Below are 25419 nucleotides of genomic sequence, written 5' to 3' on the forward strand. Positions count from 1 at the left end.
AGACACAAGCAATGTAAATCTGGGTTTGGGTGGGTAATGCAATTGGGTAGAGATGACAGAAGTCTAGATACTCAGTGGGCTTAATATATACAGCATGAACAAGGACATGGGTTAGCTAATCTCAGTAGGAAGTCTCTATAGGAATAAAGTCTCAGGGAAGGCATGATCTTACAGTCGCCAAGAATGAAGAAGCTGCAATCAGTACTCTCTGCCTTTGCTGTTTTTAGCTAAAGGTCAATGGTCTACCAATATCCTTCCTAGGAGATGCCTTGCCATTGTCTACGGCCATGCTCATGTCAACAATGCACACTCACTCAGGACTTTTATCTGCTTTCCACAGAAGAAATGTCAAAATATATATCTCTACTTAAACTAACAAATAGGATTCTTTCTCTGTGAGGAGATTGATTTTCCTGACTTTTCAAGATTATCCAACCTTCACTCTATGGCTCCCTCCTCAATCTTCAAACCCAATAGCATAACATCTTTGACTATCTTTCTGATTCTGAAGTCTATCTAGTCTTCCTTCTTTTGTTGCATTTTAAGGGAATTGTGGTTACCCAGGGTTTCCATGGTGAATATAGTGTCCTCTCCTTATGTAAAAGTCTGTCAAAGAATCACCTTCAACCCAAGCACAGTCCTCATTTTTTCTTCCACATATCATAATATATCACACATTCTGAAGATTAGAATACAACTGTCTTTAGCATGTATTTTTCTATCATACTAAACTAGAAGTATCTATACTTCTTCCCTCTCTTCAGCAGGATTCCCTAAACTTGGTCCAGTACTTGGCTGTGGGTCTCTGCACCTGTTACCATCAGTTGCTGGATGAAGACTCTGATTGGGGTAGTCATCACTCTATGAGTATAACAGAATATAGTTAGACATCATTATGTTGACTTTTACTTTTTCTCCACTCAGTTTGGTTCTATCCAAGGTCATTGGCCCATCTAACTTCTGGGTGCTGGCACTCCAGGCAGTGATAGGGGTGTGCTCACTCTCACAGTATGGATCTGAGGCTGGGCCAGTCATTGGTTGTCCACTGGGGGATCAATGACATCACAAGGGAACCCACAGAAACAACTAATCTGAGCTCACAGAGTCTGGACCAACAGCCAGAGATGGGATCAACCTATGCAATCTGTATATGTGTGGCAATTGTGCAGCTTGGTGTACTTGTGGGACTCTTAGAAGTGGGAGCAGGGACTGTCCCTAATGCTTTGGCTGGCTTTTGGAAACCTATTCCTCATACTGATTTGCCTTGCCCAACCTTAATACAAGAGGAGGAACTTAATCCCACCTCAATTTAATATGCCATGCTTTGTTGACACTCATGGGAAGCCTGCTCCTTTCTGAACAGAAATAGAAAGGAGTGGATGGGTCTGGGGAGAGGAGGTAGGGGAGGGAATGGAAAGAGAAAAGAGGAGAAACTGCTGTTGGGATGTAAAATAAATAGATAAATTTAATTAATAAAAATAGAAAAAAATTAGCCAGGTGGTGGTGGTACACGTCTTTAATCCTAGCACTCGGGAGGTAGAGGCAGGTGGATTTCTGTGAGTTGAAGGCCAGCCTGGGTTACAAAGCAAGTTCCAGGACAGGCTCCAAAGCTACATGGAGAAACTCTGTCTCGAAAAAACAAACAAAAAAGAGAAAGATGGAAAAGAAAAAAGGAAAGAAAGAATCAGAAGTCTCTAACATTAACGCTCAGGAAGTCCCAAGGATCTCTCCGTTTCTGCCCTTCCATCACAGGGCTGCAAACTCCACGTGTGCTGCATTTTACATCAGTTCTAGTGTTTGAGTTCAGGTCCTCATGTCTGAGAGGTAAGCATTTTACAAATGAGCTACATCCTCTCTCCTATTTTCTTATTTTAAATTTAATTCCCAAATTCTATATATAGTCTCCATTTCTCTTTAAACTACCCTTGGAAATAATTTTCCTTAGAATATCTGTCTCATATAAAATGTCTTTACCTTTACCCAGAAGACCCAAATTTTGTTAGTTTTTTTTTGAAAACATTCAACACAAATTTCACCCATACAATAATCTCACTTAAATCTCTTCTGAAACCTCAATTAGGTCATTCAGAATAAGCATCTATGTTACTAACTCTTATTTTTAAATATTTATTCTATAATTGGATGGGGCATGTGAATTTAAGCATACTGTAAAACAATCTCTTGAGGAGATGAAGGGGTTGCTCAATGGTGTTGTGGGATGGCCTGTATGTTAAATTGCTCTGATTGGTCAATAAATAAAACACTGATTGGCCAGTGGCCAGCCAGGAAGTATAGGCGGGACTAACAGAGAGGAAAACAGAGAAAACAGGAAGGCAGAAGGAGACACTGCCAGCCACTGCCATGTCAAGCAGCATGTGAAGATGCCGGTAAGCTACAAGCCACGTGGCAAGGTATAGATTTATGGAAATGGATTAATTTAAGATATAAGAACAGTTAGCAAGAAGCCTGCCACAGCCATAGAGTTTGTAAGCAATATAAGTCTCTGTGTTTACTTGGTTGGGTCTGAGCAGCTGTGGGACTGGATGGTAGCAGAGATTTGTCCTGACTGTGGGCAAGGCAGGAAAACTCTAGCTACACAATGGTTAGGAGCACAGGCTGCTCCTCTAGAGAATGTAAGTTCAGTTCCCAGTTTTTATGTCTAGGCTCACAACCACCTGAAATTCCAGTCCTGGGCAATCTGACACCATCTTCTGCCTCCTTGAGCACTGTATGACATAATGCACAGACATACAGGCAGAGAAAATACCCAGACACATGAAAATAGTTAAAGCACCAGTTACTTGAAAAAGGCAATTGAAAGACAATTATTAGACTATTTTGCAAAAAAAAAAAATGATAAAAGTCATATTGACTAAAGTTTTTGTTTGGGGTACTGTTTGAAGACAGAAGTATTTTTAAAGGGGCAAGTTTTATTTTCCATAGTTGTCCCCTAATGTGGCTGTGCATTTTGTGTTTATATTAATAGTTAATCAAATAACTAAATAACTATTGGTATTAAAAAAGAAGTAGCTACTGTTTTGAGACAATTAGTTAAGATAAGAAATATTATAGTTAATTATGAGAGATTAACTTATTCACAATGAGAAGAGGGAATACAGACTGTTCTCTATTTATTTAACATGAAATCTTAAGTGACAAGATTCACTTCCATAAAAAGACAGGTGTCAACTCTTGCTTCTGCTACATTAGGAACAAAGCTCACTCCATTGCATCCTTGAGAGTTTGCACTCCAATCCCCAGTGAGTATAGGGACTGACTTACAGTGTTGTCTACAAAATAAAACATTCTCTCATTTCTTTAATTCCTTTGGATTGAAGTACAAAATAAACTTTTTCAAGTTATATTTTGCACAAAATCCTCCACTTCTTTTGCATAATGGTGCAGTGAGGTATCCACTTAAATACTGTTTGGACGTTTGGGTAATATACTCAATGTAGCAACATGAACAGCATGAATTAGATGCTCTGTTCATTACTTAAAATGCTCCAAATTCCAAGGACTCCCAAACACCATTCAGTCAGTGGATCTATGGTCATTCAGAATAAGGATGGTGTATGCAGGATGAAATTTTTATTTCTATATCTAATTATCTCATGAACTTTTAAGAGGTGAAGCCTGCCTTAAGTTACCAGGGCAAGCCTTGATGTTCAATAGCCCACCCCACTTCCTGTTTATTTTCTGACTATAGATAGAGGGTGACTAGAAAACTCTTTCTCCTACCTCTGTGCTTCCCCTGCCTGGAAGGGCCCTAGCTGGTCAAACTATCAACCAAAATTAGCCATCCATCCCTTAGGCTACTGCTCATCAGGTAGTTTTTCACAACAATGAGAAAGGTTACTACTGAAGGTGTCTAAAGTGGACCTTGGTGGAGCCATAGTTGCTAGCCCCGAGGAAACCAATGCTTTGTGTAATCTTTCTTCCACTTCAACATGCTTATCATTTGTAGCTGAAAAATCTTCTAAGGTTCTCAAATCAGGGTAAAGGTTGGTGGCTCTAAATAAATTGAAAACATTGGGGAAAAAAACCTGTAAAAGTAATCCCATAAATCCATTGTTGGGTATTCATTTAAAGATGTAGTTTTAATAACTCTTTCGCAAACTGGAAAATAGTCTCTTCATTTCACCAGTTAAGAAGAAAATATAAATTTAAACTACTAAAGTTTAAATATTTCAACTCCAAACTTTCATGATATCAAAAACACACACTTGGAAAACTCTTATGATGGCACTTTGAGATTATTTAGTAACAAAAATAGGAATTTCCCCACTCTATGCAATAGATATATCCCTAATGCAGTACTGTAAATGCTGAGTTTATCAGGTTTGCCTTGAAATCCTCTGTGGTCAGGAGGCTTGGAATGCCATTGGAATGGTCAGCACACAGACACTACCTTCTCTGTTACTCCTCTATCTTCTTATTCAAGAATTCTGTTATGCATAATTCTACCCATAAGGTTGTTGTAAGAACTTCAGATTTGTTGGTCATTGGTTGACATCAGCTTTTTGAGTTTCTCATATTCACTCATGAATAAGAAATAAAGGGTTAATGGCAGAACACTTGTATTTCCCTGTGCAACCAATGAAGGCAGAGGCAATAAATGGCTTGTTTTAGAGTGTTGTCTGGGAAAAGAAAGATAGATCGGGATATTCATTCCTCTTTACACAGTGCTCTAGCTCCTGGCTGACTTCCTGCCTATGTCCTCTTAATCTGTTTCATACCCTGTTTCTATTCATGGAAGATATCTCCCAGATGTAATTCTACTTTTGCTTTTCAAAGTTCAGCATGGATTCTGCCTCCCTCTGATGGCTGTTAGGTCAGGCTTCCACCATGGCCAAATCTGAGATAAGCTCCAGACCTAGTAGGGTATGTGAGACATGGTCCCAGGAAACAGAGAGAAAAAGGGAAAGTGACGGAGCCAAGGGCATGAAAGTAAGACATGAAGATAAAGGAGCAAGCATCTCTTTGGGAAACCGAGGTTCAGTTTGAAGAGAGACTTAGACTTTTCCTACCTAGAGATGAGGAAAGTGTCAAATATGTCTTAAAATACATCTGCCCTGAGATATAACTGTGTTTTAATCCCCAAATGTATCTGGTCTCACTAACCCTACATGAGATGCTTTTGTGTCCAGAATGTCAATGTTGTTGACAGTCAGAGGCCATGGGAGAGGGTAGGTAGACATACTCTCAGGAAATTTGGGCAGAACACTGTGGACATGTGGCATGCCAACAAGGTCCCCAATTCCTTGTGTCCTTGTGGTTTCTGCTATAAAAAGACACACACAAGGCTGAGTGTGGCTGTGCATGCCTACACTTCCATCATGCCATAGGAGGTAGAATTCAATAGGTCTGAGACCAATCTGGCTGAACAATGAGAACATATCTCAAAACCATCCAACAAAAGAAACCAAAACATGTAGACACTTCCATTTTGCATACTACCAATCTCCTCAGCTAGTAGGGCCAGAAGAGTGGCAATGCCTTAACATGATTGGGTAGATTTTCTGAATCAAATATTTGTTGAGAAACCTATGCTGTTTTGTACCAGTTGCTCAAACTCTTTGAGTTTTAGCTTTCTCATGGGTAAAATTTGAATTCAGCACTTGATTTCCAGGGTTGTTATGAGATTCTAGGAGAATTACACATAGACAAATGTGGAGAGTCACTCTGTGACATCATTAGGACTATTCCTAATGCCCTGTGTTATAAATTTCTTCTAGACTCTTCAACACTTTAATTTTCAGGTGATAGGATGTCATTGGGGCTTAGTGGTTATCCTATTGTGCTTAGCAGAACAAATTAAAAGACATCATAGTTCTCGGCATAGTCAGTTCTATGGATGCAGAGCCTGTTGGATTTAGTGGCCATGTTTTCTCTAATACATTTGCTTAGTATTTTTATTTTGAGGTCATAAATAGGGTTCCAATAGTCTAGAACCCGTGTCTTTTTCAAAGCTATAAGATGCTGAGAAAGTGTCCAGTATCTTCACTCATAGAAGAAGATAACAGTACCCATTCTGAAAGGTTATGGCAAACATTCAGTGGGGAGTTACAAGCAAAATGGTCAGCATAATACACAAGAGAAGTTGGGTGTGGTGAGTGTACCTGGAATCCCAACATAAGAAGTGGAGGAAGGAGGATTAGTAATTCAGGGTCATCTTTGACTGCTTAAGGAATTCAAGGTCAGTCAGCCTTACTACAGAACACCCTGTCTCAAAAAACATTGAAATATACATACACAATAGTAAGGTCAGACATTAACATTAGCTTTCTCCCTTCTCAACTTTTAAGGTTTCTTCCAAAAGATGGAATGATTGCAGTTTATAAAAGTTTTTGTTTGTTTCTTTGAAGACCCAGTGTTCTCTGTTGGATTAAGTATATAAAAAACAGAAATGTCTGACTGGTAAGCACCATATGCTCTGATGGCTTTTATTTTATTTTATTTTTCAGATGATATCTCTTATCACATTAGTGCAAAGCCCATTTCAAAATGCTTCACAGAGTCTTTTGCAGCCTGTAATGAATTTTTTTAAAAGGAGGTTTAAGTAAGCTTTTTAAAAAAAGGAGTTTGCAGAGCTGAATAAAAGCTATCCTTAGAAATGTGGTTTCAGCTGGAAAAAAATCTACATGGAAGTGTTTACTGGTAAAGCTGGTTTGATTATCCCCACCTGACGTGTCTCACCCTGTGGTCACCACAGGGTAGATTACATAATGCACACTGGTTTTGAAAACATATAATCCATTCTCCCTTGCCACAGTGCCTATGTTTCATGCTGACACATTCAGCTAAAATCCTGTCTGATATATCAAGCTCTTTATTTTGGCTTACTTGATGGTCTGAGAAGGGAAAAAGTGGGCATTAGTACCTTCTTTTCAGCTCTCTTGGGTCCCTTTTAGAGTAATTTCTTTTCAGTAATGGATAAATGTGTGTATGTGCATGGCACATCATTTTTGTCTTTGATAACCATTCCCAGTACTAGAAAATTAATGAAATAGCATGCTGGTCACTCTCAGGAGGAATGAGGTATTGTTGTTCTTGACAACCATATCTGCTTGCTGCTGTTCTGAAATCTTTCTCATTTTTGTTCACTCTCCATGTCCACATGGAAAGGCACTTATTGTCCCCGTTTTCATGGCCTCAACATAAAATGCCCTACAGCGAGATGCCATTCAAGTCACTATGATATTTGCATTAATGTACAGTTTTTAAATCATGAGGCATGAAAAGAAGAATAAATTAAGCGTCTACTCAGCCAGTCCAACTTTATCTGAGCACACCACGGAACACGCAGGATCACGGTTGCATGGGCTTCGTGTAGTCAAAGAGATGAACTTCTTACTCAGTTCTAAAACATCAGTGAGCTACAAAGCCAATACAAGATAGAGCCTTAAAAATGTGATTCAGGTCATGAATCTTGAAATAATCGATTTTGCTTAGAGTTTAAAACAACAACAACAGCAACAAGATGCTTCCTCATTACACAGGACTTTGTATTAACAATAATTGGCTTTTATTTGAGGAGTAAGAGAGGTGCATCTTTAGGATGATGAACATGTAGTAAGTAGCTGATGTCTAGAGAGCTCTCCAAGATCCGGTGAACTACAGGCCTGAGAAGATAAACAGAGATTCCATTTACTTCTGGAATCTTTTCCTAGCAGTCAGCAATTGACTTGTGAGGGGAACTTGGCATTGTTAAACTTATTAGCAAGGGAAAGAGAATCCCCCTGTGCCTGCCATTGTCATATAGTTAACTTTGCCAAAGCCAACTTCTTAATCTGCTTTGGGAATATGGAAACTCCTTGATAACATCTTCGCCGGTTATTATTTTTAGATTAATTTCTTTATGGAAGGACGGTTTCTGCATAAAATATATTGCTTTTCAAATGGTGGAGATGAGGAATGCTTCTGTTATTTCGTTACTAGACTTTATGATTTCTCTATTCTCTTCATCTTAACTGTACATTAGCCTATATTCTTCCTACTGGATATAAAGGAAATTTGAAGATAAGCATTTTATCAATTATTTTCCTCTTGTCTCCTTCCTTCTTCATTCCCTTAAATTACTATACTATTCCATATAAAGTTGATAACAAAAGTTCTCACTGTAGAGAACTTATTCTGTCCCGATAGGCATAACTTCACACATTGAAATTGTCAAATTCTTGTACAGGCCGTCACTTCTTCAGTTACTGATGCATCCAACAGTCAAGAAGTCCTTATTTAAATATGGAGGGGTAATTCTTGCTGGAAGCATATGATTATGGTGAACTGGAGGGGTCTGAAAACACTATGAGTATTATCTATTGTCTACAGTTGCTATAGACTTCACTTTATATCCTTTATGAGCATGTGTGCAAAATAAATCTCATACTTAAGTATAATGGCAGCCTTTTCTGGCACATGTAAGCATATCACCAATCATTTTATGTTAGTTCCTATAATTGTGTATTTTTGTATAATTCCTGCCTACAGAGTGCAAATTTTTGTGAACTTTCTGCAAAAACAGAGAGATTCAGATCCCTAATTCTTTCCCTTTTGAAAGGGGTTCTGTCAATATTCCTTCAAATTGGAAGAGAGTATGGGAGCAGATGGCTGTGGCAAACAGCACATTGAGATTGGGAAGCAGTATGCAGGTACTAGTGAAGACGACATTTGGTATTCCATAACAGTCTTGAAAATTAATTTTAAATCAGGCTTCAAAATCATAATAAAGAGCAACTCATATATAATTCATTTCTTTATTCCAAGGGCTAATGTTCAGAGCATTAAATACAATATATGCTGAAAGAAGGCAAAGAAGTGTGATTTTTCAATTAAATAAATAAAGTGTGTTTAAAAGCCACTAACATAACCTTAGTTATTTTCCTAGAATCATTGGATAAGTTTCTGAGCACCCTGAGACTTTTAGCCCCTAGGATTTCTTAAAATTAAAAGAGAATATGAAGTGAAAGATTGCAAGGAAACTATTTTGAGAGTTTTAATTTTATATTTTATGCAGACTGTAGTTGAATTTTTGAAGGTAATTAGTTGGTCAGATGCCAGAAGTGGTAAATATTTTATACTTGTTCACTGAAACAGGTAGTGGGAATGTCAAACTCACACACATCATCAAAAACCATGCAATTATCATCGATGCTAATGTGTACATGGCTGCCTCTGGGGTTCACAAGCAATCAGAACTTTTATGAAGAGTTCAGCACATATTTCTATTTCTGTTTAAAATAAATATAACTGTCTGAATAAAATTTTTTATAGAGATGTTTACAGAATGGTCATATTATGATGAGAAAGTGATTTGTGACAATATCATCCATTTGGGTTATTGCTTCTGATTATCTTAGTAGTATTGCAAGCAGAATATTCTTTAAATTAATAAAAACTTTCATAACAAAAACACCCAAATGCTATTATTTTGAAAATGGATGTAATAAGGCATAGAAATTATAACTTGAGAAGTAGCTCCATAAACAGAGATTCCAGAACAGACAGGCATTGTTGTCATGATGTTCATTAAGTCATCTCACTGTCTCTATCTGTCTCTGCGTCTGTTTCTCTCCCTTTTTTCCTATCTTTTTTTTGCATATTAGCCCTTAAAACAGATTTCAATTGTTTAAGGCATATTGATGTTTTCTGCCTTGAGAGTATCTCATTTAGAAAATCAGAGAAAAATTAAATGTAAATAGAAGAGTTATTTCATGGTGCCAATGATGCAGATATTGATGCCCAGAAGAACTGTGTTGGCTTGCTTAGCAACTACTTACAAAGCTTTGCAATTGGTTATGTAGCCTCTGCACTTCTCACATATGAAGTGAGGATAGAAGGAATAGAAACCTGATATTGCTATAGAGTATATAGGTGCTGTAGAAAATGAAGATATTTTACTTACTTTTATTATTAGACTTTTGCTAATTGAGAGAGATGTCAGCATGGAAGAATTTAATTTTAAGTATAAGACATTTATGGATAGTATAATGTGCTGTACCATTTTTGAAGGGTGTGGCATAGATTCTATTTGGAGTTTCACAATCTCTTGAAACAAAGATGCTAAGAAAAGCCTTTAACTTGCCAGATACTGTGCAGATTCCTCAAAGAAAAAAACCTGGTATCTAATTGTTGCTTTGGGGTATTCATTATAATAAATATGGAAATCTGTGCCTCCAATCAAAGATAAAAATTCTCCTAAATTCACCCCACGATTACAAAATACTCCCATACATTGTACTCCCATTATGGGTTCACTGCAAAAATCATGTTACTTGTTTATACTGACATATTACTTCTTGACTCTCTTCTCTATCCATTATTTCAAATTAAACTGAAATTAAGCTAAACTTCAGACAGGGAAGCCATGTGTGTAAGAGGTAATGCAGTTGAATGAGACAGACATTTATCTTATGGTTGCTCTGTGTAATGACACTTCTTGCTGTAGTGTTAGTAGGTGTGCATTAATGTGTAGCTCTACAGTTGTACCATGGTGTCCAAGAAGGAAGTAGCTTTGATCTTGTAACAAAAAGAAGTCGCACTCACTGTTCATCTAGTTCATGCACATGGAGCCTAGATGATGTTGCCAAAGACTGATGTAGAGAATAATTACAATGAATCCCTAGCGTGCTCATCATGCTGGTCTGCTTGTCTCTCCCTTCATCACAGCAGATTCCATTCATCTTTTCTCTCACCCTTTCTCCTCTCAGAACAACCACCTTTCTAGAAACACAGCTACGTCATTCTCCATTATTCATTGTGACAGTAGGTGATCTAGAGTTCTTCAAAGAGTAATAGTTAACAGTCCAATCAATTCTTACAAGAATTGCTTTTAACAGCAAGGATACTTTATTAAATACAGAAAAGTCTATTTTAATAGTAAGTTGTTCCTAGCTTAAGGATATAGATTTAAAAGCTGTTGCATTTGAATTGTGGTTTCATCATAGTTAGCTGTGTGATCTCAAGACTTACGCAGTCTCTCTGAACCACTGGTCTTCATCTGTAAGGTGGAAATAATAATAGGATAATATTTTATGGTTTTCTGAGTGGTGCATAAATTAATAGATACAAAACTTCTTGATATAGCTAGGCACTTAAGAAATCCTCCATGTGTTGTCACTTTTCTATAGCTCTTAACTCTGTTTGCTCTCCCCTGCTGAGGAAGAAGGAAAAAAATGAGGGAGCTGAAAGAGAAAGCTAGCCACTATTCACTTACATACACGAATGGTCAAATGCTATATTTAACAATTCAAAGTTTTAGAATTCTTCTTTCCCATAAGATTAATGTACATATTACATATGTGCCCACACAATGATTCACTGCATGGTCTTTGTAGATTTCTAGGAGGATATACATTTTTCTGGACTGCTGTGGGATTAGATAGAGTTACTGGTTTTGTTTGGTGTGATGAAGAATAGAACAAACATGATCTTGAACTTGAAAACTGACCAGGAATTTGTTAAAACTTGGAAAAGAGCCTTTTGAGATGAAAAAAGAAGAGAAAGGATATGTTAAAAATCTTAGGAATATAATATACCTATGTTACAGAATGGTGTCACTAAGGTATTACATGTATTTTAATTTGAGTTCATTGGTAATAGGCATGAGATGGATAATTGCATGTAGGGATTTGTTGAGTAGTACTTTTAGAAGAAACTCCTGTAAGCAAGTGAGAAAACAAGGAAAAACAGTATTGAGAAGCAACAGAAACTGACTCACACAGCACATAAAATTATATCTTCATCCTCCATGATTCTTGTATGGCTTCATGAGTTGTCCCTTGTGGATGTGTGAGGACCACATCTTTTGTTTTTATATTAACAACCTGAGGTCTGGGCTATGTTTTGAAGGGGTATCTTGGAGAGGTCATCTTCTACTGCCTATAACAGGCCTGTTGCTGTATTACTTCTATATGACTACTTTGATATGCTAACATAGTATAAAAACATCTACAAACAAAACATAAGTAAATTGCACAGCCACATTCAGATGCAAGTTTGGTTACTAAAAGGCCAACCCGTGTGGCATGGAGTAACTATAACAGCTAGAGGGCTGAGTACTCAACCCTGGAGGAAGAATTTGGGCAGTGACACTGGGGTACAACTCATTTTGTATGTCTCAAATTTATTTGTTCTTCTATGCATGCCTCACCTTCCTTTACTATCTGTTAGAACCATCCTTCATTTTATGTTTAATTGTCCAGAGGCATCATATTCCACCAGTCTTCCAAAACTCATCATGGCAGCATGTAAAGAGCATCTTATTGAGCCCCATTTAGAGATCACATTTTAACAAAATAAAGACTTCTTTATCCAAACTAACTATGAGTTAAAGGGATGAGTCATCATCCCTTTCTTGATCTAGTGTCCTGGGGATCTAGCTCCGTGCAGACTTTTTTTTTTTTTTTTTTTCATCTACATGGCAGCTTGGACTTGCAGCTTCTTTCTGGCTTCATTCATCTATCAGGTTCAGAAAGTAACTAACCAAAGCTATGCTAGGATTTGATTTTAATTAACAGTCTCGTTCCCAGACCAATTACAGAGGGTTTACATTCAGTTTTGTTGTTTTATTATTAGAGCATCTGCAAATTGGCATCTTATCATGGCATTATCCTAACATTCTCATTTAATCTTATGATAAAGCCATAAACTGCCTATTTGTGAAAACATATTTCGACAAGTATGAGGAGTGTATCTACTGCATTGGATATGACTTGGACTTTGCAATGGATGCGTTTAATGCATTGTGTAATCAATTTCAAATAATCATCAGTTCAGTCCTTAAATCAATCAAGACTTGGGTCTTTACTGTCTACCAGTGGCTTTAAGACTCTCAGAGGGTATTAAGAGAATGGCTCCTTGTAGGTAGGAACAGTACCATCTGAGGGCTGCTGATTTGATTACCAAATGCAATAGTAGGGTCTTAGAAGCCAAGCGGCTATTGACTTAGTGGTTAATATCACTGAGTTAGAATAGGAATCTGAGCAACGATGTCAGCATGCATTGTTGTGGCTTACTCCCTGTTCTTAATGTTTCTTTTTTAAGTCATTGAAGACTTGAAAAGATGATTTTGGTCTCTCTTCTTCCCATCTATTATTCTTCCCAATAGATGGAGTAACATCTGACTAGGGATCAGAAAGGAAGGGACAAGTACAGACTAGACCTTTACTTTCTTTTTCCTCCCATGAATGAGCTGGCTGGACTAGACATGTGTCTATTTTGGTGTTCAATGTGGTAGATCAACATTCTTACTGCACAAAGTAGGTAAATCAATACCACTTGTAAGTTTCTTTTGAGGAAGTCCATGTGCTTATATTGTAGTAATCTTCTAAGATAAAACACACATCCAGAAAAGTACATAATGTTAAGAAGTATGCTGAGTTATTAGAATACACTTAACTATCACCATACCAAGAAATACAACATTGCTGGAACCTACTTAGAGATTATTTGTACATTCCAAATTCCAGCTCCAATTCAACTGCAATAGCTCAAGCCAGTTAATAGAGATCTATGAAGCTGTCCCTTCACTATCTGACTTCTGGTACTCAATAATTATTCATGCTTCTTCATTATTGAATGAAATTGTAGTTTATTTTCATTCTTCTAACATATTTCACAATATGCATGTTAAATTTACCACTATAGTCCATTTTGTTCTTTGGCTATCTCTTTTCAATATGTCTGGGAAGCCAGCCAAACTGTCCAACACCGACCGTCAACCCCTGAATTATTTTGGACTCTTACTCTTTCACATAAAGTAGATGACCAGAATCATTGTTTGCAGATCTACACATTGTGAAGATTTCCTCTCATTATTTTTTAAGCCCATCCCTAAGTGAGGTTGCATTTTAGCTGTCACTGCACCTACAACCCAAGCCAGTAAATCTGCATTAATTATGGTTCTTCGTTTCCATCATATTCTTCAACTTCATCCGATACCTCACCAGAAGCACATTTGGCTTTCAAATCCTTGACAATATGCTCTTTATGAAAATAGCTGCACATTGCTAAGACAATAGTCATTTCTCTATAGTACACTCATTTTTTTCTGAGTCCTGCCTGGGATCATATCTAATGTTCATATTTAATCAACAATCTCTGCAAAAGTTTGTTTCTCTCAACTTTTTCAAAACTCTTCCAGCATCCACTGTTATTCTGTTCCAAAGCCACACTACATTTTTAGTAACTGCTAGAGTGTACATTTCTGTCTTGTAGTTGTCTTCATTTGTACTTTTTTATACATTGTTCTTTGACAATTTCATAAATTTCATAAATGTATATAATTTTGTTTGTGTCCTAGTATCTTTCTAAAGCAATGGTTCATGGACCCTCTGGGAGTCACAGATCAGATATACTGCATATTAGATATCTGCATTCCTATTCATAACAGTAGCAAAATTACAGCTATGCCATAGAAACAAAATAATTTTATGATTGGGGGTCACCACAACATGAAAAGCTGTGTTAAAGGGTCAATGAATTAGGAATGTTGAGAACTACTGTTCTACGGGTATTAGTTGTAATAGAAAGGGGACAAACTACCTTGTTTTACCTTAATTGCCTTGGTGAACCCTCTTTCCATCTTTAGGACCTCACCATAGGAATTTTAAGTGGAACATTTCTCAGCCCATTACATCATGCAAGACCCAAGTTGACAGTTTTTCTGTCTCCATCTGATTGTGGCAATTTGGTAGTAAGTTGAGAGTGTTTATGTTTTTTCCCAAAGTCCACAAAGACTTTAGTTGTCAATTTAACATTCTTTGGAGTTCAACTAGTCTATCAAGACTTGCATATGATTGAATATGAAGGGAATAGGAGAGAAGGGTATTGGGGAAGGAACATTAACACTAAAGGCCATTTGAAAATCCATGTACAAACCTACATCTGCAGTAGCTTACACACACACACACACACACACACACACACACACACACACACACACAAACACACACATCCATGGTACTTAAGGGTACTCTCTGTACTACTGAAGTTGAAAGGCGATCATAAACATCTCCCAGCTACAAACCCTGCAACCTACAACAGTGACCTGCCTGCACAATATGCTGGTGTAGTAACAGCACAAATATCTCGGTGTGACTGAGCACTTTCTCATTGGATTTAAAGCCCACTCCATGAGCTGGGATCCATACCTGATATTGCTAAAGTAACCAAGAACCAGAGACCAGATAGGTCATAGGTCTAGGAACAAATCTAGTACTATCATACTGCTAAAGGAACAAAGCAATAAAATGATTCCTAACAATATTCTGCTATACCCAGTAGTCAATGCCTTGCTCAAACCACACCAGAGAAGCTTATTCTTGCAGAAGACAGAAATTAATGCAAAGACTCACAACTCAGAAATGTGCAGAGTTAGAGACTTCTGAATATTTAGACTTAAATGGAATGTGTTCATCAAACTCCTTCCCTTAAGGCTCAGGAATCTATGCAGAATAGGAGGAGAAAAGCTTGTGAGACCTAGAGGTGATGGGTGACTCCAAGGAAACAGTGTCTTCCAGACACACTAGGACTAATGCCCATTTGAACTCACAGGGACTGCTTCAGTGTGTGCAAGACCTGTATGGGCAAAAGCCAGACAAGGTCCCAACACTGAAAGGGAGATACAAAGACAGGCTTCCACCCCTAACCATGAAGCTGTCCACAGCTGATACACATCGGCAAGAGAAAAATCAATTCTCTCAATGGAGAGTCACTGGGTATATGAAGCAGGCCTGGTGCCCATGGTTATTTGGTCAACACAAAATAAACTCCATGGTAGTATTATGTATTTTTTTTTGCTTTGTTTGGACATATTTTTTTTATCTTAATGGTCTTTTGCTTATTTGTCTTGATTTTTATTTTTTGTTGTTTTTTCCCTTGTTTTTTGTTTTGAAATTTAGAAGTAGAGAAAATAAGTAAAAAGTAGGGTAGGTAGGGAGGTGGGGAGATTATAGAGAAATTGGGGGAGGGCAAATATGATGAATTTTTTTTCAATTAAAATTAAGAATTTGAATATGATCTTCATTTTTCTCCTATACTCTCAGTTAACACATGTAAATAAAAAGCCCCCTGGGTGTCACAACTGGCTTTTAATTACCAGTTGATGATAAAAATCCTTCAGTATTTGTTCTACATTTGTTTCCAAAGTCCAAGACAGGTGCATTCCCCAGTATTAATGCCCACCTCCCAATTTCCTGCCAATGGAAGTTCTAATGTATGTTCAATGCTTGCACACAGGTGTTCAACACTCATGTTGAGTCTCCATGGCCAACTGGACAGGGAATGAGCTAGCCTCAGATTCCAACTTGTCAGCTGCGTTCTCAGGCTGCCTCTAACACAAGCTGTCCCATGTTGATTTTCCAGAAGCAGGTGCTGAGATGGGGCTCAAGATGTGATGCCCTCAAGAGGGCTGCAGCAGGTGTGAACAGAGAAAAAATCTGAAGTGAAAGAAAAACACAGGGAACTTTTGATCAGGAGCAAATCTGTAAGGCTCAAAATGGCCAGACTTTCCATATTCTGTCCTATTCTGTAATCTTATGAATTGTTGCCCTGAGCAGGTGTTTCCTTCCTGAAGGTGAAAGTACTGTGATAAATTAGAGAGCAGAAGGGTGCTGGCTGGCAGTGCTCTATACAACTGGAAAGGAAGTCCTTCCTTGAAGGAATATCTTGCAAGGAAGGTACCCAAGTACAGCTATGGCACTAGTCTTCCAAGTGTGTCTCTAGAGTAGAGTTTCTGGACAATAGAATGTCGATTTTGCATTAGCTCATAATACTAAACTGAAAGAGTAGTTAGAAGGCTCCTGAAAGTGTTAGTGGTTTTATCGCTATGTCAACTTTTGAAAGAGTCTTTTGTTTTTGTTTTGTCATTATGATGTAGCTATTTCCTAAGAATCAAGATTTTTCCATCCTTGAGACAGTCATGGAGAGAGCTAAGTGACCCAGCTTTCCTTTGAGTTGGTGCCAGTGCTGCTGCGGGCTTAACACAGAGATTTGTTACCCTGGAGGGGCAAGCAGCTGCAGCAGGAGAAGCAAGCAAGAGAGCAAGAGAAGGTGTTTTTGCAGGAGTGGGCTTTTAAGGGGAAAGCAGGTAGTCTGTGCTAGGGTGAACTGGTAAATCCTGATTGGACAAATTAACCAAATAATTACTTCTGACTGTTGGACCTTAGTGTTTTGTCTCAGGAATGAGTCAGTGGCCAAATAAGGGAATAGACCTTGGGAGCTAGAATAAGTAATTCAACAGTTTTTAGCAAGGGAGAGGAAAAATAGTAAAAGGGTAAAACCTGCCTGCAATTGTTTGGGTGCTCAGGCCTGTTTTTGCCATGCTCGGGCCTTTTGAACCCCTTCAAAGAGAAATGGTGATTTTCGTGTTACCTGATACTATAGTTTTTTTTATATATATATAAAATGGGAACATCTTGCTATTTTGTTCATAAAATCCTAGCAACATAATTGTGTGGCCCAACAATATCTGCTAAAAAATACTTTGGTCTTTCTGTGGGCATCAGCTCCATGATTAGCATCATGTATGATGTAAGGTAAGAGACAGGTCTGCTTTTCTGACAGCCTTGTTAGCCAGAAGGACTGTAGATAATATCCCAACTATGATAATGAGCAAATTTCCATTCAGAAAAGGCTAGATCTTTCCATAGTAGTAAATAAGTCTCAATGGTCAAAATACAAATTTCACATCATATTTATGTCCTTTGCTTCCTTTGAGTAAACTGTAGTCTTATGTCACAGCCTGCATCTGCAATAGTAACATCTTAGTGACAGTAAGAAGAGGAGAAAGCAAACACAAGTCTTGAACTTTCTGATTTCAAGTCATTCATTAATTCATTTTACACTGGCCAAAGCTAGTATCTGGTGAACAAATCAACCATTTATGTGTAGATTATTTTCACACAGAGAAGAAAACAAATTTTGGATTTATGATAAGTGTGGGACTTGGGGATTAAGGTTTGTGAGGAAGTTGTAATCACTTGTCAGATTTACTGTGAGAACAGAGTTGAATGTTGGAATATTGAAATGTAACAAATATCACTAGTATTAACTGAGATCATTTTTGCTACTATCATAGTCAAATTCCAAACTCTTGGAGGTACCAAATATAAAGTATGAAGTGATAAATGCAATGGATATGGTAAAAATAAAACAAACAAATAAATAAAGGGAAACATTATTCCAGTGACTGACAACAGAGGTATTCCTAGAGGAGCTAGGATGTGAGGACACTCCCTGATGAACGGTCAATAGCTGCGTAGAAAAGGCTTCAAGGCCCTGCACCCTGATCTGGACCTACCCCTATTTCTTTTTAAGTCATTCATAGCTTATTTGTGGAGTTTCATGTTGACAACCCTAACCTTTTTTATTGCAGAATTTGTTCTTTAGGTGACAAATTCCAGGACAGGGAAAAGTGGGACAGCTACATTTATTGCAACAAGTACAAATTTATAAAAGGACATATAATTAAAATTCTGTTTGCTGAATTTCAAATCACACATTCAGAGAAAACCTATTGTAACTGAATTGTGAACAGAAACAGAGGAGGAGTGGATGGGGGCAGAGGAGAAGTGGAGGGGGGAACAGAAGGAGAGGAGGGAGGGGAAACTGCAGTTGGGATGCAAAACAAATGAAAAAAATTAATTTTTCTCTTTAAAAAAATGCAGCGCTTAAAAAAATTTCTCTCATTTGTTTATTTTGTGCCATGGGAATTAATTATAAAACCTTTTGGTAATAGAACTTTAAGGGCAAGCTTTCTAAATTTGTAAGTCAAAAAGTTTCAAGTTATGTTTCCTTAAGTAATTGTAATGAATATCTATGTCCAAATAATAAGCCACAACACTAAAACGATATGCTATTGTGTCAAAATAAATACAAAAGCCTATATATAGCTACTGCAAGCAACAATGAAACTTTAAAATTCTGGCATATTTTAAAGTCCTAACAGGTAATTTAAAACTTTAATACAATATAATATATTATAGCTTATTTTCATGTGTAAATCACTTTCTTTTTTATCTGTATAAAAGTCACCTTTTCAATTTCAATATCACCTCTGTAGATTTCATCTTTTTAAAATGTAGTGTATTTTTGCATATTTAAATAATTATTTGCATATTTACCCCAAACTAATTTTAGAGAGAGGAAAAAAAAAATCAGTTTTTGCATTGGCCATATTGCTAGAAAATTGGGATTTTAATTGACTATGTGTTGAGATTGCTTCCTTTCAAGCAGCAGAGCTAAAAGTTCTCAACTCTTACCACAGTCTTTCTCATCTGATTTCAAACTACTTGAGAGAGTCTGTTCTTTATCAATGCTTGACACTGGTCTGAATAGGAACGAGCAAAATACTATGGATAAATTAGTTATGTATGTGTCCTTATTAAGCAGCAACAAGGAGAGCAGAGCATATGGCCTAGTGCTCAATAGAATCATCTTTAGGGTAAAGTCCTACCTCTTTCAGAAGACACCAACTTTCCATAGCTCCTTAGCTAGGGCTGGGAGCTCAGGAACTCCTTCCACTCCATGTTGGTTTGGTAGCTAGATGGAGAGTCAGTTTTCTTGACTGATGTGGCTTCTGGTAGATTGACCATGCTCCTCCAGTGGCTGGTCCACACTCAGAGGTGTGTGGACAACACACACTGAAGAACATGAAGCTGTGGGGGTGGGTCAGAAGCTGTGGCGGGGGGTCAGAAGCTGTGGGGGTGGGTCAGAAGGTGTGGGGGGGGGTCAGAAGCTGTGGGGGTAGGTCAGAAGGTGTGGGGATAAGTCAGAAGATGTGGGAGTGGATCAGAAGGTGTGGGGGTGGGTCAGAAGATGGGGGTGGGTCAGAAGATGATGGGGTGGGTCAGAAGCTGTGGGGGTGGGTCAGAAGCTGTGGGGGTGGGTCAGAAGATGGGGGTGGGTCAGAAGCTGTGGGGGTGGGTCAGAAGCTGTAGGGGTGGGTCAGAAGCTGTAGGGGTTGGTCAGAAGATGGGGTGGGTCAGAAGCTGTGGGGGTGGGTCAGAAGCTGTAGGGGGGGTCAGAAGCTGTGGGGGTGGGTCAGAAGGTGTGGGGTGGGTCACAAGGGTGAAAAGAGATTTGAGAGGACTTAAGAAAAGACTGAGGGGATGAATATTATCAAAATACGTTGTAGAAAATTTTGAAATAATTAAAATGTTTTTTAAAGTTATGTTCACATACTAACACGATCTGTTATTAGTAGTGCAGAATACAAGTAAGCTTATACATTAAACCTCACAGGAAAGACGTATTAGGCTCAAGGACTCCTGAAGCAAACATATTTTGCTTGAACACATTTCATTTTTAAGGATTTCGTTATTTTGGTTTTTTTTTTTTTGCCTTCTGTATTCTTTCCTGGTTATGATATTATTTATCATTTAAAAACAAATTTCAGTGCCAGCTGGTGACTTACCTATGCCCCATTTTTAAGCTACCTATCTTCTTCACCCATTTTTGGTTCTTTCACATTCTGCTGTCAGATCTTTACTGTCCAATTTTCCCCAGGCTCATCCTAGGACTGTGTTTGTGCTTTTCCTTTGACTTCCACGTTCTTACCCTTGCTGGCCACATCTTCCTGATGTCTGACTAATGCACAGTGTCCTTGACTCTTCCCCAGTGCTCCCTTGTGATACTTAAATCGTGTAGCCACATGAAGAGGACATAGCACTCAAATATTGGATCAAAACTTATTCTAGATATGTCTGTGAAGTTATTTCTTTAGATGCCAGTAATATTTGTATCATTAGATGTATGATAAAGTAGATCATCCTCTATTACATGGGTAGTCAGTGCCCAAACTTACTAAGTATTTATAGACAAAGACTTGCTGTCCCAGAAGAGAAGGAGACTTGGTCAGCTGACTACTTTTAAACTCAAACAGGAAATCTTCTCTGAGCCACTATTTAGCTACATAACTTGGAGAGGTTGGACTTAATAAATCTTCCAATCTCCATGAGAAATCTTAAAGTCAGTCCCTTAATGTCCTTGTTTACTGTAGGCTTCCCATGTCTGTGTGTTGTGTCTGCATGGATTTAACCATTTTCAGTTTTATAATACTTAGGGGAAAATATAAGACAATTAATTGTGTCTATAAGGAATTTTTACACACTCTTTATGTTCCAAATACTCTTCAAGCAACTATTTACATTGTATTTTCATTGTGAAAGACATTATAAGAAATTTAAAGATGGTTTAAACATGCACGGAAGAATATGTATAGGTCATATGTAAATACTGCATCAATTTATATAAGAGACTCAAACATATATAGATTTTGATACCAAGGAGAATCAGCGAACCAATTCTCCCTAGATGCTGAGGGATAACTATACTCCACCCTTTGGTCTAGTTTTCTGAAGAACCATTGCATATCCTGATCTGGCTTAGTATGATCCTCCGCTCTGAACTCAAAACTTCAGGGCTGAAAAGTTTATCATTTCAGGCTGGTGCTGTGAATGAGTTTCCCTTATTTAACAACTTCAGGTCTTTGGATAGCCCTGACAACTAGTTCATCACAAATAATAGTCAGAAACATCATCAGGCTTGGCAATTGGTCTGCACTCTCAATCAAGGGCAAGGAGCAATATACATAAATAACCTGTTCATTGCATGTGCCCCCATGAATTCATGTCTCATTGCATGATGTTTATGAAGCAAGTAGCAGGACCTTCTAAAAAGCCTAGAATATTCATTTCTCTTCACAAATAGCAAAATTATAGGCAACATAATGATATAGACACCTCCCACCTGTTCCTTCCTGCATCTGTACTTGTGGGCAACTTGCAGATTAACTTTTATACATGTTATCATAAGCAGTAGTCTGGCTATTGTTACTCCAGGTAGCTACCCACATTTAAATGAAGTGAAACTGATGGTTACTCATGACCTCTTTTCTGTTTTGTCTCCATTAATGTGGTCTCATATCTTTCTGATTTTTCTACTTGAGTGTTTTAAGAGGGGCAAATGTTCAAATGTTCAGAGTTAATGAACTCCAGGCTATCAAATGTTTTTTAAAAAACTGAGAAAAAAGCCCAGAATATATTGAATTTACTGATTTTTATAGCATTATTTAGCAAATAGTTTAACATATATGTAAATATCTATATCTATATCTATATACATACATTTATATATACATAAACACACACACGCGTGCGTGTGTGTGTGTGTGTGTGTGTGTGTGTGTGTGTGTGTGTGTGTGTAGTGATTTTACAAAGTTGTGAAAGAAATCTCGGTCATCACAACCTGTTGGTAGACCTTCTCCATCATCTACACACCCTCAAAATTCCTCATGTCCATTTGCAGGCCATGTGGCTACTCCTAATCCTGAATATTAAAAACACCATCTTTTTTATTTCTATGCAGATTTCCCCTGTCTACTTATTTCCTATAAACGAAATTGCACAAGTAACCTTTTGCATGTGGCTTTTTCCATTTAGTATTATGATTTTTAGGTTCATCCAGTTAGTGACTTGTGTTGGTGACTCCTTTTTTATGGTTAATGTTCCAAACTGTGGATACATAGCTTCTACATTTCCAAGGAGACTTTTCTGTGCATTTTCCATTTTTAAGCTGCTATGGATATTGAACTCTAAACCAGTGTCTTAACTGTGCATATCTTCTGTAGGTTCCTTGCAAGAGTATCTCTGAGTCACAAAGCAAATTTGTTTGTATTTTTCAAAATGTCAATGCATTATACCAAATGACTATAACATTTTACATTTCAGCAACAGATGTGGATGCTCCATGTCTTTCCAACCGAGCCCTTATTATTTTTTGTCTTAGTATAGTCACCTAAGTGGATTTAAAGGAATGTTGATTTAAATTTTAAAATTTGCATTCTTCTAATGATGAGTGTGGCTTACCATCTTCCTATGTGCTTACTGACCATGGCCTTATTTTCAGTCAAATGCTTATTCAAGTCTTTTTCTTATTTTTAAATTGGATAATGTGTCTTCATATTTTGAAGGATTTTTAGTTCAAAGATGTGATTTGCAATGATTCTCATCCAATCTATGCTTACTTTATATTTTAATAGTTTTTTTTTGAAATGGAAAATTTCAAATTTTAATTGGTGAGTTTTAAATTTGTTTAATGTGTTTCTGAAATATTAAGAACTCTTCATGGAACTGAAGGTCATAAAAATGGTTTGTATGTTTGATGCACAGGCTTGTACTTTCTCCTCTTACACTTAGGTACATTATCTACTGTGAGTTAATTACTGCATACGGTGTGCAGAAAGGTTTTAATTTATAGTCTTGGATATCAAATTGACTATCCTTTCCCCATTGATTCCCTTGGCACATTTGTACAAGATCAATTGACCATAAACATGAGGGTTTATTTCTGGACTCGATTCTGTTTCGTTGATCTCTGTCTATCCCTTGCCAGCACCATCTGTGATGACCGCAGCTTATAAAGTTTTGAAATTGGAACATTTATTTCCTATGAGTTTGAATCCAAAATCATTTTCACTCTTCTAAAAACTTTGCATTTCAACATGTATTTTAGAGTCAGCTTAATTTTTTTTTAAATCAAATGCATCTATTTGGGTTTCATTAATAATTGCAGTTATCTTTAGTTCAGTTTGAGAAACTACCATATTAATGACACTGAGTTTTCCAGTCCATGGACATGTGCTATCAGTGCATTTGTTTAATTTATTATGGTCTTCTTTAATTAGTCTAAAACCTATTTGAAGACTTCTTTAATTAGTCTAAAACCTATTTGAAGACTTAATACTTCAAATTTAAATTTTTGTAGATTCTATTTCCCAGTACTTTGCTCTTCTCAGTGTTCTTTTAAAAAGAATGTTAGATTTTTTTAATTTTTGTGATTATAATATAATTACATTTCCTTTTCTTCCTCCAAACCATATCATATACCCATCCTAGCTCTCATTCAAATTCATGGCTTCTTTTTCATTGTTATTATATGTATATATGTATATACAAATATATTCCCAAGTATAACTTGCTTAGTGTTTATAATGTTACTCATATGTCTGTCTTTAGGCCTGACTATTTGATAATGAATAATCAGTTGGTGTGCTCCCCCTTGGAAAAGACTATTTCTCCCTTTCTCAGAAATCCATAGTTGCCTTCAGTTCTTTGTGTGGGATCGAGTAATTTGTGGTCTTTCTCCCATTTTCAGATTATCCATTGCCTGTGGAGATGCAATTAATTTCTTCCTCTTTCTTTAATGGACTTTGGATACTATAAAACCTTGTTCAAAACAAATATGCTTATTTGTGTTACTAGGTATTAAATACATATTTATTTATTCAGTGTATCTGTGTGTGCACACACATGTGCAGTTATGCATTCCAACATCTGAATATGAATTCACACCACTTTCAGGGAGTGGTCCTCCTCATCTTGTTCTTGAGCAGAGGCTCTCTTGTTTTTGTTCCACTGTGCTGCTTTTCAGGCCCCTGTGGGTTCTCCTGTCTCCCTCTCTCACACACATAGAAATACTGCACACAGCCAGCAGGAGACCTACCCCATCTCATAATTTGACATAAGTTCTGAGGATCAGACTCAAGTTGTCAAGATTATACAGAGTGTGTTTTTATCCACTGAAGTATCCCATAGCTCCTCAGTACATATTCTAAAAATTTGTTTGGCACGGATTTTGTTGTTTTTGATACACAGGATCAAGTTACTTGACAAGATATTTGCTTTTTCCTTTCCAACTTGATTGAATACACTTTGTTTCTTTTGCTGACCTGATTGCACAGATGAGAACACTGCATGTAATCTAACAAGAGTCGAGAACAGCCATCTTGCCTTGCCGTTTGTCTCAGGAGATTACTGTGTCATCCACCAGTGAGTATCATCTTAGACACAGGGTTTCCAAGTTCCCTCCACACTGAGAACTTCAATCAGGATGAGGACTCACTTGCAAAAAGCTTTTCTCCATCTACTGAGTTGATTGAATGTTTTCTGTCTTCTCTTCTACAGAACTGACCCACAAAATTATGATGAATCAGCCATGTATCATAGAGGTGATTTTTTTGGTCTGGTCACAGTTACCATTGATTTCTTTCATTATTTTACTCTTTCCTATTTTTTTTTATTTTCACGCTAATTAATTCATTACTTTTATCTGCTTTTGAATCATTTCCCTCCTGAATTTTAAGGCACAAATTAAGGTTATTGTTTTTGTATTTTATCACTTTATAACATAAATATTATAATTGTGTGATGGTGGCATTGAAATAATCTTAGTCTAAAATAATATAAATTTGTTTTCATCCAAGATTCAACCTTTTTTTCAATCTGTCCTTGAATTAAATCATGATGTATATTTTGATTAATGTGCTTTTGATAGAGTATTGAAACTGTTCATCCTTGCTTTGTATGACATAAATTTCTGGACTTCACAATGGCATTTTGGTGTAATATAATTTCATCA

The sequence above is a fragment of the Peromyscus leucopus genome, chromosome 6 (genome assembly GCF_004664715.2).
Source record: "Peromyscus leucopus breed LL Stock chromosome 6, UCI_PerLeu_2.1, whole genome shotgun sequence".
NCBI classification, from domain to species: domain Eukaryota; kingdom Metazoa; phylum Chordata; class Mammalia; order Rodentia; family Cricetidae; genus Peromyscus; species Peromyscus leucopus.